The following is a 14,320-nucleotide window of genomic DNA, read 5'->3' as shown; positions in this document are numbered from 1 at the left end:
TTGGGCAAACGCAGCGTTTGGGAAGTAAGGTCACTTGCGCTGTTTCGTCAGGAAGCGATAAGTAATCGGGGCAGCCCACGCTCGACCTCCGTCAAATCGGAGGAGCTCACCGATGTCGTTCGACCTGATAACTGCAGGATGCTGTGCCTTCAAGCTCATCTCATCCTATTGGGATTAGGCACAGTCGAACGATTTGATACGAGACCCGCCCTAGGTGTAAATGGTAAAACCCCTATACCTAGAGTCCGCAGCAAGCTCGGCCGAATTTCACTTCCCCATACAAATGGAGTTACGTTTTAATTTTAAAAACTACTAATTGGATTGTAATGACACTTTGCACATAAAATGACATGATGTATATCTATGTCTGTAATTAGTTTATATAGCTCCAGCTTATAAAACAAACGAAATAGAGCAAAAACATTTATTATTTATTTATTTATAAGCTACATAAAATAATTACAGGCATATATAAAAAAAAATAGTTATATAGTAAATTAAAAAGAGCTTAATTACGTTTGTATGGAGAACCGAGATTGCTGCGGACTCTTAATAAGTAACGTTGTAAGTAAAGGATGACTCACGTTAGACTGGTCCGAAACCAGGCCGGGGCGTCCGACAATTCGTTTTCCGTCATAGAAAACGAAGTGTCGGCCGATCCAGTCCGGGGCCAGGCCGGTCTGACGTGAGTCATCCTTAACTTTTGTAACAAACCGTTCAGATCCGTTCAGACAAGCAATTAGTTCGGTTCGGTTTCAGAAAGGGCCGTTCACCGACCGAAGCTGCTTCGGTGCTCATTAAACATATTTATAATATTTGGGAAAATCCTTGTGATGCAATTGGCATATTTTGTTATCTCTCTAGAGTATTTGATTTTGTGGAGCATGGAACGCGCATTATGAAATGGGTCCATTCCTGTTTTTGGTTTATTTAAATGATTTGCCATGTATAGTATAAAACCTTTGTGAAATAGTTCTTTTCGCTGATGATACATCACTACTTTTTAAAGTTGATCGGAAATCTACCGATTACAGTGTAATTAATAGCACACTCGTTGATGTACTTAACTGGTTCACTATTAACAATTTTCTTCTTAATGCTAAGAAAACCAAATGTATTAGATTTTCTTTGCCGAATGTTAAACCAGTCGAGACTAAAACACTTTTGAATAATGAATGCTTAGAGATGGTAGATAAAGCACTGTTTTTTGGATTAACATTGGACAAAAATCTACAATCGAGTTCACATACAAGGTGCCCGTGAGCATTGCGAGAGATTTTAACGGTGCATTCCTGATGGTAACAGAAGCAAAAAATGTTATATGACTTTTTGTGAAACTCGACAAAAAAAAATCCCCTTTTTTGAACAATCCTGTACATAAAACGTAATTTTTATTGATAAACACATAACCTAAAATTAACTAAAAAGTTTATTTTATGTTATTTGGGGGTAGCCTCTCGAATACATTTTTTTAATTTTTCGATGTCAATCAATAGGTATGTCCCGACTAGACCTCAAAGTGGCAATACCGCAGTCAAAAATGTGTTTTGTACCGACTTATGGCGAAAGAATGATTTCGAAAAACAATTAATTATCTCTGAAACTATGCCTATTCCAGAAAATTTTTATATGACATTTTAGTTTCTAAATATTACCAAGAATGCACGGGTAAAATCTGTCGCAATGCTCACGGGCACCTTGTATAAGAACGCTAGAAAACAAATTAAGTTCGGCCGCTTACGACGTTAGGAGAATCAGGCAATTGACCAATGTTGAGACAGCTCGACTTCTCTATTATAGTTATTTTCATAGTGTAATGTCATATGGTATTCTGGCTTGGGGCAAAGCAGCTGACATACAGACTATATTTGTCTTACAAAAGAGAGCCATTCGTTATATATATAACTTAAGAGCACGTGAATCATTAAGAGAACTTTTAAAACGTTAAACGGGTTAAACGGGACCCTATTACTAAGACTCCGCTGTCCGTCCGTCCGTCCGTCCGTCTGTCACCAGGCTGTATCTCATGAACCGTGATAGTTAGACAGTTGAAATTTTCACAGATGATATATTTCTGTAGCCGCCATAACAACAAATACTGAAAAATATAATAAAATAAATGTTTAATTCTAGTACCGCCCGTGGCACACCCAATGTTGTTCATCAGACTTGTCAGTAATTAATTCGAAATAATTCTTAAATACGGTGACATTTCAAACATTCGTCCACCGTATTGACATTTTTGACAGCTTAGGCATCAAAGGCACAGCTAGACATTCAGCCACGATTGAAAATTGTGATTTTTTTTTAAATTAATCTAATTAAATATTTTAAAACATTAAATTATAAACGTCAATATTTTAAAAGTAAAAACTTTTTTATAAAACTAAAAAACATTACCGCCCGTGGGCATACAATAACAGCAAGTGTGATGCAAAATAACCTTATTAGCGTGTTACCACAGGGTTTTGGGTGCGGGAAAGCTTTCATGTATTTCGCAGTTGAATAGGTATGTGTGTATTCATCATAACCAGTTTGGTTTTAGACCCAGTTTATCCACTGAAAGCGCTATACTGTGCCTTAAGCACACTTTCAAGTACTATGTAGATAGAAGAACCCCGGTTTACACTTGCTTCTTAGATTTATATAAGGCTTTTGACCTGGTTTCCTACAATATCTTGTGGGAAAAATTAGGAGCCACTAACATACCACCGGAAACAGTGCGTATTCTAAGGTATTGGTATGGAAACCAGGTCAACTGCGTAAGGTGGTCAGGTACTCTCTCGAGTCCATACAGGTTGGAGCGTGGTGTGAAGCAGGGAGGGTTATCCTCGCCCACACTCTTTAACTTGTATATAAATGGGCTTCTCGAGGCGCTGTGCGGAATGCATGTCGGCTGCCATATTGACTCAGTGTGTGCTAATAATATAAGCTATGCAGACGACATGGTTCTGCTCAGCGCGTCGGCCTGTGGACTACGTAAATTACTTCTCGTATGTGAGAAGTATGCGACTGCGCATGGCATGAGGTATAATATCACCAAAACTCAATACATGGTGTTTGAGCCGAGAGGATACAGGATAGGGGAGGTACCTCCAATACAATTAAATGGCTCATCACTGGAGAGGGTGAATAGTTTTAAATACTTAGGCCATATTGTGACATCTGATATGAAGGATAATATGGATATAGAGCGGGAACGGAGGGCCCTATCTGTGAGGGCTAACATGATCGCCCGTAAGTTCGCTAGATGTGCAAAAGAAGTAAAAGTCACATTGTTTAGAGCCTTTTGTACATCTTTATACTCATGCAGCTTATGGAGGTATTATACGCAGAGAGCCTATGGAGCCCTCCGAATACAATATTTGTTGGTGGGGCTGTCCCGCTTCTGTAGCGCATCTGGGATGTCGTTTGCAGAGGCGCGTATAGATTACTTTCTTGCGACTATACGCAAGCGAATCGATGCTCATCAGCCCCAACCCCATCCTGCGCTCAATTGCGGACAGGTTCGACTGTCCATACTTGAGGCGTTGCTGTGAGATGCATGTGTCTTGCAGCCCATATTATGTTTAATTTATTAATTATATACTAACATTTGATATAAGAATTAATATTGTATTGTATACTAACAAATTGTATGAGTCATGTTACTTGATTAAATAAATAAATGAATTGAATTTCATAACTTTGCTTATTATAAAATAGTTACCAAACTATAAATTAAAAATACTTATTCATCACCAAATATGCTTATAAATGTGTAAAAGATTCCCGCACCGAATACACTGGCGTATGCTTATTAGCGTAAGTTAAATCTAGAATTAAGAGGAAAGAGGACGGCCGATATTCCATACAAACGTAGTCCTTATTTTCTCTCTGGATATTGACATTTTGGAAAATATTTTTAGATAAATTGATGTATATTAACCATTGCTATGACCCTACCTTTGACTTTTTTCGATTTTTGTATTATTATAAAACATTAGAAGAGAAATTGATTTCATACAAAATGTTTAATGATTCTAACTCCTAAACAAATGAAAAACTTGAAAAAAATCAAACGTACGTAGTGGCATAGCTGTGATTTTGACACAATTTGTTGATATACAACAAATTGTGTCAAAATATTTTTAATAATGTTAGTATCCAGAGAGCAAAATGAGGACATTTGTATGAAAAAGTGATTTCGCGCGGGTCCTCCACTTTCGGCTTAAGTAATTTGCTTATCTGAATAACTGCAGACTAGGCACCCATTTAGATCTTAATTCTTTTATCAGTGAAGTAGGTACCTAAATATTGTACTGAGCACCCATTTCCAAAGCAAAAAATAAACACTTTGATTTACCACAAAGTAATCAAAAATTCAGATCTCGTTCAAAACAATTTCCAAGCTGCAAGCTTTTCATTAGCCCAAGCAATGTGGTGTAATTAAATAAAGTGATCGTTAGTATCATAAAGTTGCCGATGGAAACTTTCACAAGCCGCCACGTGAACGAACTTAACAATCGATGCCAACTCCCAACCATCATATGTCTAGGTAGACAGTTATGAACAGCGAAGACGACCACGCCCCTATTTCACCAAACTGACAAGTGTCGGCGACATATGTCGGCCGACAATTCGACATATGTCAAGTGATAGGTGACAAGTTCATAGAAAACTTGTGACATATGGCGCTGACAAATGTTTGGTGAAACAGAGTTCATTTTCTAAGTTGACATATTTGTAGAAATGTCGGTAATTCTTGACATGAGATAAGAGCACTGTCAGGCTTGCGTGACGATTGTCATGTTTTGCGATTGGGCGGTCCTCATATTGGTCGCAAGTTGCAAAGCTATACTATGCACGTACATTTAGCAATGTCTCGCTCATAAACCGGAGATAATACTATTATTTATTCTTTGCTATGGATGAGAATATACTATAACTCATTCTTTTTTAGACAAATTCAATATTGCATAATTATTTTACTAAATGTTATTATTTCTGTTAAAATTATATTTGGCTAAGAATATTTCCGATAGGAAGTACACTTAGTTGGGTCATAACTTCTGTCAAAAAGGTTTTGACTGATAAAAAAGCTATCGGTTAAGATCTCTTATTATTCATATATATGGGTTGAATGCTTATTTAATGCTGAATAACTTACATTATAATTAAACTTAATTTGCTATCTCAGTTTTGCACAATTCTATGTAATATTTAGAAAAATGTTATAAACAAACATGCAAAAAATACGCGACCTGTTCGAAGTGATTTTGATCCCTAGTTATTTATTTATCTTGTTTACATGGTTGAATCTTACCTACATAAAATTAAAGCTGGATCTTTTATCTTTCTTAAAATACATAATTCATGTGTATTGGTATTGCCAACGAGCATGTAACTCCTGCATGTTGCAGGCGTACATAGGCTACGTAGACTGTTTACCATCAGCCGGGCCGGCGGGTATGCTTGTTTGCCACCGACGTAGTATAAAAAAAGTAGCTTCTTCAGGACTTTACTTGGTCATTGTGAAACAAGCCCTTAATATAATAATTTACTATTTTTTTTTCTATCGTACGGTGTGGGGTATCGTTGTTTTAGGTCTTTAAACAAGAATATGGGTCTCCAACAAAGTGAATAATAAGTGTTAATGGCATGGAATAAGTTTTAATTAGTACGGATTTCCGCAAAGTAACGCCTGAGTGTATTCAATAAAGTGAATATTTTCGGAAAAAATCGTCCCGAAAAAAAAATGCGCTCGAAATGGGTCCATAAATATTAAAGTTACTACTTACATACGTAGTGAAAATACTTTCAAAAAAACGATAACGAACGTGAGCTATTAAACCGTTTTGGAGTGATCGCAAAAAGTCTACCTTCTTAGTACAATTTCGTACAAAGCGCCGCGAAGGTACCTCCTTTTGCTGACTGTACAATACGCTTATACAGTGTGCTAAAATCCTCCTTACTTATCATCGCAGTAACCTCCGTTCAAGGCAGTGTTATTGTGGCGGAAGGATAACTACGGAACCCTACACTAAGCATGGTCCGAGATGTTCTTGGTCGGTTTTGTTTATTTGTAAAAAAAAACATTCTACGTCAAAAAGTATTTTTAAAAGTAAATTTCAAAAGTATTTTTGCAAGAGTCTCTACTTTATTGGTGTTCGGTAATATCTCAATAAATTACAAATTTTTATATTCCTCTATCCCCTGTGGGTTAAAATATATGGAAAAAAAATCGTAAGCTGAACTTATTAAACCTTTCAATAAAAATAAGTTTAAGCATGATTGGTTAAGCCGTTTTAGAGTTTTCACAAAAGTTAGTCCTCCTTAGTAAAAGAACGTAAGTGCTGCGTGCCTTTTGTTTATCTTGTCCGCTGTAACTAACTAAAAAAAATTAATGAAACGCAAGTTCGTCTTACTCGTGCACTAAGGGTTCCGTACCAACTTAGAAATATCTCGTGTGTCTCTTAATGAACTAAAAAGGCAAAAGACTTTTGATCAGAAGTACCTATACTGAGTATAATTATTATAAGCGCCATCTGTCGGCAAAATGTCTAACTAATTTTCGCGATGTAATGCACGTATGTTGGTTTTTCGAGGATAATTCTCTATCATGTGAACCGATCTCAAAAATTGTTCTTTATTTGAAAAAAAAGTTTTTTTTTTTATGTAATCCCATAGACAATTTAAGTGTAAAAAACACACGTAAAGTTGGTTAAATTGGAGATTAAATTCAGAAATGTTTTTTGTTAATAATAAAAAGGTATCAAGATAAAGGTTTGATTATAGTTTTCCTGTAAAATTTATAGTAATGGTAATATCATGTAAAAAAATCATAATTTTCTTCGCTAAACTTTCGGAGATTATTTTCACATTTTCCTTCATAAATCATTTTTTACACTACTAACAAATAGTAAAAAATTGTTTTGGAATGACCAATTTGAGCTTACACGCCACTAGACTTTGAAATTTCTACCCCTCTTCATATTGGGAATTTCCCATTGTTATTAATACTTTTAATGTGTCTGAGATAGCGTTCATAGCTATTTAAATTTTTAATCGATAGCTTAAGTGGTTCTTGATATGACAGACAAACAAACGGACAGACGCACGGACGGAAAGAGTCGAACCATAAGAGTTCCTTTTGTACCTTTTTGGTACGTAGCCCAAAAAAGCCTCCTTGTAGGATTTAGGTTAGCCGATTGTGACGGACGGGCAACAGAACCCTACACTCAGCATAGCCCGACGTGATCTTAGCCGGTTATTTATTTATGATATCAGTTATTTTATATTTGCATGCGATAATATATTTACCCTTCGTGCGCTACTTCGTGACATGCACTTGACCGGCTTATTTTTTTAGCGAATTTCGCATTTAAACTGTATACGGACCGGATTCTTACAATATTACATTAGTAAGTAGGTATCTGCGCTCACATCGCCAGTCCACCGGCTCCGTAAAATCTCACTACATAAATCATAACTTTATTTCCTCTCGCTTCGGAATGCCTGCTAGCGTTCTAAGAAGATGTCTTTGAAATGGCTTTGAGTTCCCAGCGACACCACACCGCAACGAAGAATCCAGAAATTCAATTAGGAACTACGTGACGTTAATATTACTTCCACATATTTAATTTAATGCAATAAGTATTTACTTAACTTATGCTGCACTTTCTACGGCTTCCTTTTGCAATTTGGTGCTATAATAGAATCCCGCTATAGTAGCTTGTATCGACCCATTAAAACTCAGCTCTTACAGGTAACATAAGGCCTCATTAAATATCATTTTAGCCGCGTATCCTGGCAATTAGCGTTATGAAAACATAGCTTGCTAAACAAAAGGAGGGAGCTCCATGAATTTATTGTTAGGTTACTGGCTAAAGTTATTTAAGTGTTGGCGGAACGGGCGTTATTCACGTGCGAGACGCGGCGCAGAATGCAGCTTCCTGCGACAATTTATCATGAATCTTTAATTAAACTTTAGCTGACTGCTCACAACGAAGAGACTCATTGTGTCTCACAATAACTCCCGAAAATCGATTTTTGGTGTTACTTTATTGCTGCAATTATTACTGTATTGATGTTTGTTTGCTAAGATGGTCGTGCTTTATTGTCTGCCATTGTGGCATTCACGTTCTAAGTATGACAACCTATGTATGCCTCCTAGCCTAGTCGGTAGTGGCCCTGCCTACGAAGAAGGAGGCCCCGGGTTCGAATCCTGGTAAGGACATTTATTTTATTCCTGAGTTTTGGATGTTTTCTATGTGTATAAGGATTTATATATGTATGTACGAGTATAAACTCTTTATGGTACAAAACACATAAACATAAATATGGTTCAGGGTACGGATGAAAAATGGTAGCCAAATACAGGGTGTTTATTTAGTGACCTGGAATAATTTACGGGCTGAATATATAGGTCGCAGTGAGCAACTTTTACTATTGGGACCAATTCCGAAATAGCCACAAAAATAGGTACTTTCCAATAGAAAATGTCAAGGTCAGACAACCAAAAGTATGAAAAAGTAAAAAAAATCAAGGTTTCGGGCTTGGGCCCATAGTAAAAGTGGCTCAGTATACACCCCGTAAATTATTGCAGGTTGATTAGGTATAAAAATGTACGACATAGGTAATTTATTTTCAATAATGCAATAGACTGAGAGCTAGCCCCTGAAAATGTTATATGTTAATGAGGGCAAAGAAGCCGCTTTAGTTAGTTTGCTATATTCATTTTAATTATTACATGATCCACGAATACGGTTGCTATCATTCAGTGTAGGTCGGAATGGCTAGCAAAGGTTGAAAATTACCAAAGATAAACAATTTTGCGAGTTCTGAGGTTGCTGTAGTATTATGGCTTTTATTTTATATGACTGGAATATTATATCACCAAACGTTTTACTAGAGGAAAGCAGAGCCAGAGTGACATCAAAGGTATTAACACCGAATGCCTGCGCTAAAGCTATAAATAAAAAATTGTAAAAGCTTTAAATTGTGTCCTAAAAAATGAATTTTGCTTTCAAAAGTTGATCTGCCAATATTTGCTACGAGAAAAAGCGATATCGTACATAGGTGAAACCATTTAGACCGCGACCCTGGCACAGATTTCCGTGACGAATCGCCTCCCGGGCGAAAACTCGTAAAGTGGTTAACGGCTATGTATGATGAACCTTCGTGGACGTCAGCTGCCGCTACGTTGGTGGGTTGAGGAATGGCAGCCACCAAAACACGCGAAAAAAAAATTGTCATCGCCTCCCGTTTGATATTTTGTCAGATGATAGTTCAGATGCTATTGTTACTTTAAAAAATCGTCAGCCGGTTGTATCGCGGTGGTAAGAACGTTAGCTGGTGGCATGAACATGTAAAAAATAAGCGTTGTACCTTTTTATCTTATACCTTTAAACGAGCAATTCTTGTATATATATATATTTCCGGGATCTCGGAAACGGCTCTAACGATTTTGCTGAAATTTGGTATATGGAGGTTTTTGGGGGTAAACAATCGATCTAGATTAGTCTTATGTTTGGGAAAACGCGTGTTTTCGAGTTTTCATGCGTTTTTCTTTCGTCGCAAAATTGGTCGCTAATTTCGTGTTGCCGGCCACTATCCGTCTGGTCCAGCGGGTTAAGACGCGGACTGCTAAACGAGTGTTACGGGTTCGAATCTCGTCCGGTGACTGACTTTTTTTTATATATGTTCAAGTTTATATATAATTTTTTAATTTTTATTGTTTTAGACAAGTTTAATTAAGTAAAAAAATTTAGTTAAGATTATCACCTATAGACCACCATATTACAATAAATAGTTATAACCGAGCAAAGCTCGGTCGCCCAGGTACTGATAGTAAAACGAAATAATGAAACTTTGCATGTAGCATTCCATCAGGCGTTTCAAATAAACGGGTTACGCAAATTTACACATTACGCATACTTTGCGGACATAAAGAGGTAAGGCGCGTATTTTTTACATGTTCATGTAAATAGCTGATGGTCTTTCCACCGCGATACAACCGGCTGACGGTAATTTTTTTATTTAAAACAGCATCTAAACTATCATCTGGCAAAGTAGCAGCCGGGAGGAGATGACTGACGATATATGCTCCTGGCCCGCGGTCTAATTGAATATCTCCCCCTTTTTGTGAGTTTGTAAATAAACTGTTCCTGTGTAATATTTTGAAAACAAAAAAGATTTTGTCATAAACCTTACTTCGCAAAGATTCCCACTGAATGGATTCTTAATAATTCAAGGATAGTGAAGAAATGACAAAATAAAAATACATGAATGCATAGTCATATAATTATAATTGTCTATAAAGTGTAGGTATTTACAACAATGTCAACAAATTGTTTACCGTCCCACCTCCAACAGACCAAAGTAAAAGTGGGTGGAGCGGCGGAAAGCGCCGAAATTTCGAAACAAAATAAATTAAGAACCTCGGTAGAGAGTACCATTTTGTACCATGTGGCGTTGAAACTCTTGGTTTATGGGGTCCCATCGCGCACAAGTTTTTTGCAGAAATCGCAAAGCGTCTGGCTGACGTAATTGGTAACCGAAGAGGTAGCGACTTCCTCGCACAACGTATAAGCATTGCGATACTACGAGGAAATGCCGCAAGCATCCTTGGTACAATACCTCAAGGACCTATTTTAGATTTAAGCTAGTTATAGTAACACCACTGTATATATCCATTATGTAAAATGTTATTGTAAATAAATTATGATATCCAGTTGTTTACGATTATCCATACATTGTTTAGCAGGAAAATAGCTATTGATTGGGTTCTTTTAATATTTACCGTTGACGTCCACAGCAACGGCACGTTTTACCTTCACGTCACGATAAAATAGGGGGCCTAAATGTATGAGATGGACGTCCACGGCGAAGTATTAACGCGACTGTTTAACATAATGTAAACGGGACTTAATCGCGTATTAAGTTTTAAATTTACCTTCGAAGTTTCGACGTTCCAGGACAAGGGTTTGGGGATCTCATCCACATGGAATCCAGTCATTAGTATATGTAAGCGAGAACGAATATCGGCAGTCAAGAATCGAATATCGTTAGTGTTGCGTGTCGACAGAGTAACATCCCTAGTGCGCAAAATGTTCAAGTCAATAAACAAGACAAGTGCGGGTAGTTCAAAAAACTTGCGCGGCTAGAAGGTGTTGATGTCAACTTTAGCCAGTCTTCTCCGAGACCACGGGGACAACGCCGTCCTCGAAACGTCGGAGGTAAATTTAAAACTTAATACGCGATTAAATCCCGTTTATATTAGTTAATAACAACGTAGATACTATTACAATCTAGGGGAGTTCTATACATAACATACAATATTAAATAGATATTTTTCTTTTTATTACATATATCATTTGCTAACATTTACTCCCGTACATATATGTATACCATACACATACATTTATATACTCGTAGTTAAACATACATGTTTAAAATCAAAAGCCACCACGAATTCAAATAAAATGATTACCCTATTATCGTACCATTACATTCGTAGTAAACTTGTAAATTCTGTAGGTAAATGATATCGATTTTTTTGTAACAATGAAATTCGACCTATACTTTAAGAGGAAAGTGGATGACCTCTTCTCTATACTAAACGTAGTCTCCATTTTCCACTCTGGATATTGACATTGTGAAAAATATTTTTACACAATAAGATGTACGTACTATTACGAGTAGTATACTCGTAATGTTCGCTTTTTTAGATTTTTAACTTCTAATTGCGAAAATATTTATGAAACCATAAAAACTAAAAAATCAAGTAGCATAGGTATGTACATCAAATTGTTTAAATAAATCTATAATGTAAATATACAGAGAAAATAGTGGGGACTCCCTTTGTATGGAAAAGCGATTGTCAACTTTTCTCTCATGGAGAATGATAGTCAGGATTCCCTTGTAGTACGAGTATTATTATTGAATGGGCTTGAAATCTATGTGGAAACACAGGTTAGTAGAAAAAGACACGAAATTTAAATTTTCTATGGGAAGTCAACTCTTTGCGCCTACATATTTTAAATTTGCCAACCTTTTCTACTGACAAGGTCGCTGTGTCAGAGTATAATTAAAAGTGTTTATAGTAACACTTTGTAGCTCAATTGCAAATCTAATGCCACTTAGGACACATAGGTATTAATTATTTTATTTCATGCGTTATAAAGAAATGTAACTCCTAGATTTTGTTTTTTAATATACGAAAAATATTAAATAGTTTTTTCATTTCAGTAATTTAAAACAATATATTAAAGCCGGCAAGTAATTTCATGTTTTCAGTACCAACATTAAAATGCATTCAAAGGCACTAATCGATATAAATATTACTTGATACGTTTTTTATGTCGTTGCCATCTTATAGCGAAATAAAATCATTTACGTTGTAGCTTTATTATTTTATACAATTTAGAAAATTACGTATACAATGACATTCGTGAATAACATTAATATATGCTAATTAGCATATATTATATATCAAATAGCTACAATTTCTTAAAAACTGTTGTCACAATTTTAACCTAAATTTTTTAAACCCACCACATTGTGAAATAGAATTTCAACATAAATACGAATCCCACCACAATATGAGTAAACATTCAACATAAATATATATTTTTACATCAATTCAAAAAGTAAAAATAACAACCAATTTGTTTAAACTCTAACAAAGACAGTCATTTACTTTACAGTACATAATTATGGTGCTACTATACCGCTCTAGTGCGGTATCTACTCATAGCACTATACGTGCGTAGGTCGAAAATTTAAAGGTCCATATGTACTGTAAAACGTTGTATAATACACGCGCGAAAAGGTATATGCTAATCGTGTCTTTTCGGTCGTGTTTTAATTTATCGCCACTCATTGCGATTTTCCTACTTTTCGCACTTGTGTCGCATTGTACTATTACCACACACAAAACACTCAATCATACTACCTAATAGCCAGAGCACAACGGCTGCGTCTGCGTAGACTTGCGCATGCGCGAGCGCTAAAATGTTGGAGCCATACACGCACACGTCACGCAAGCGATGTACTGTCTTTCATAAAGATATTTATGGTTATTTTGCACATGCACGTGTACACACACGCATTCGGTATGCACAGGCTTTAAATATTGAAATATATTTTTCGATATTGGAAGCTGCACAAAAATTAATTAAACACAGAACTTTTTGTGGTAAAAATGAGTGCCAGCAAAATCAACAAACCTGTTACCGATAACCAAAGCAAGTCAAAAGTAAATACATATATAAAAGAAAACTATGTACCGAAATGTTACAAGAATACAAAGCAAATCGACATCTAGATACGCGGCAGCGTGTCAAGCCAAATTCAAAGAAGAGAACTGGCGAAGAAGCGGCCGGGTGTTATATATGTATATTGCACGAACCATTTGGAACCACTTTTGACCCTTACGCAATCTATTAAACGTAAACAAATAAAATTCGGTATATTTATTAAGACCCTTAAAGCTAACTAGAACCCCAAATTTCATAAATATAGCTCAACCGGTTATTAAGATATAAGCATTAAAATAAATCGAGATTTTTCTCACTGACTGACTAACTGACCGAACATCAAAATTTAACCCACTTCCGGATGACCTAGCAAGTTGAAATTTGGTATCCAGCTGGGCAATTGTGTGATTACAAACCTAAGATAAAGAAACAGTGATTTAAGATGTACCTTTTCTACCTACCTGAATTTAAGTAGCAAAAATAAATTTTAGTTTCGAAATCAACTACGATGAATACTAATAATTTCTGAATAAAAATTTGTAAATAATGTAATCCCAACAAAAACATAAATATATGGAAATGAGAACCAAGTTTAATACTAAGAATATGCAAAATAATTCAGATATATACATATTATATAGGTGCCAAGTTCTAGTTCACTTGGGGTGTAACTAAAATTCAGGATTTGACGAGTTTTATGTACAGTATATTATAAATTATATGTATTTGTCTATTTTTTTTAATTAGTCTGTTGATATACAAACTAGCCAAGACAAATCCTGACCTTTAATAAAATTACATACTAAGTGAACAAATACTACTTTTGCCGGAGAAGTCAACATCATCATCATCATCATCATTCTCATTTCACATGATTATGTTTTTGATGAGATGTATCTTTTCTCACTACCTACTAGTATAGTAGGTACCTACCTGAATATAAAAAACGAATATAACGTCATAAAAACCGGCCACGAACATGTCAGACCATGCTCAGTGTAGACTTGTAGAGTTCCTTTCCGTCAAAATAGACTTTTTGCAAAAACTCGAAAACAGCTGAACTGATCAGGTTCGCTATG

This window comes from Cydia pomonella, chromosome 4, assembly GCF_033807575.1.
Source record: "Cydia pomonella isolate Wapato2018A chromosome 4, ilCydPomo1, whole genome shotgun sequence".
NCBI lineage: Eukaryota > Metazoa > Arthropoda > Insecta > Lepidoptera > Tortricidae > Cydia > Cydia pomonella.
The sequence above is the reverse complement of the archived record's forward strand: the minus strand, read 5'-3'. Positions refer to the sequence as shown.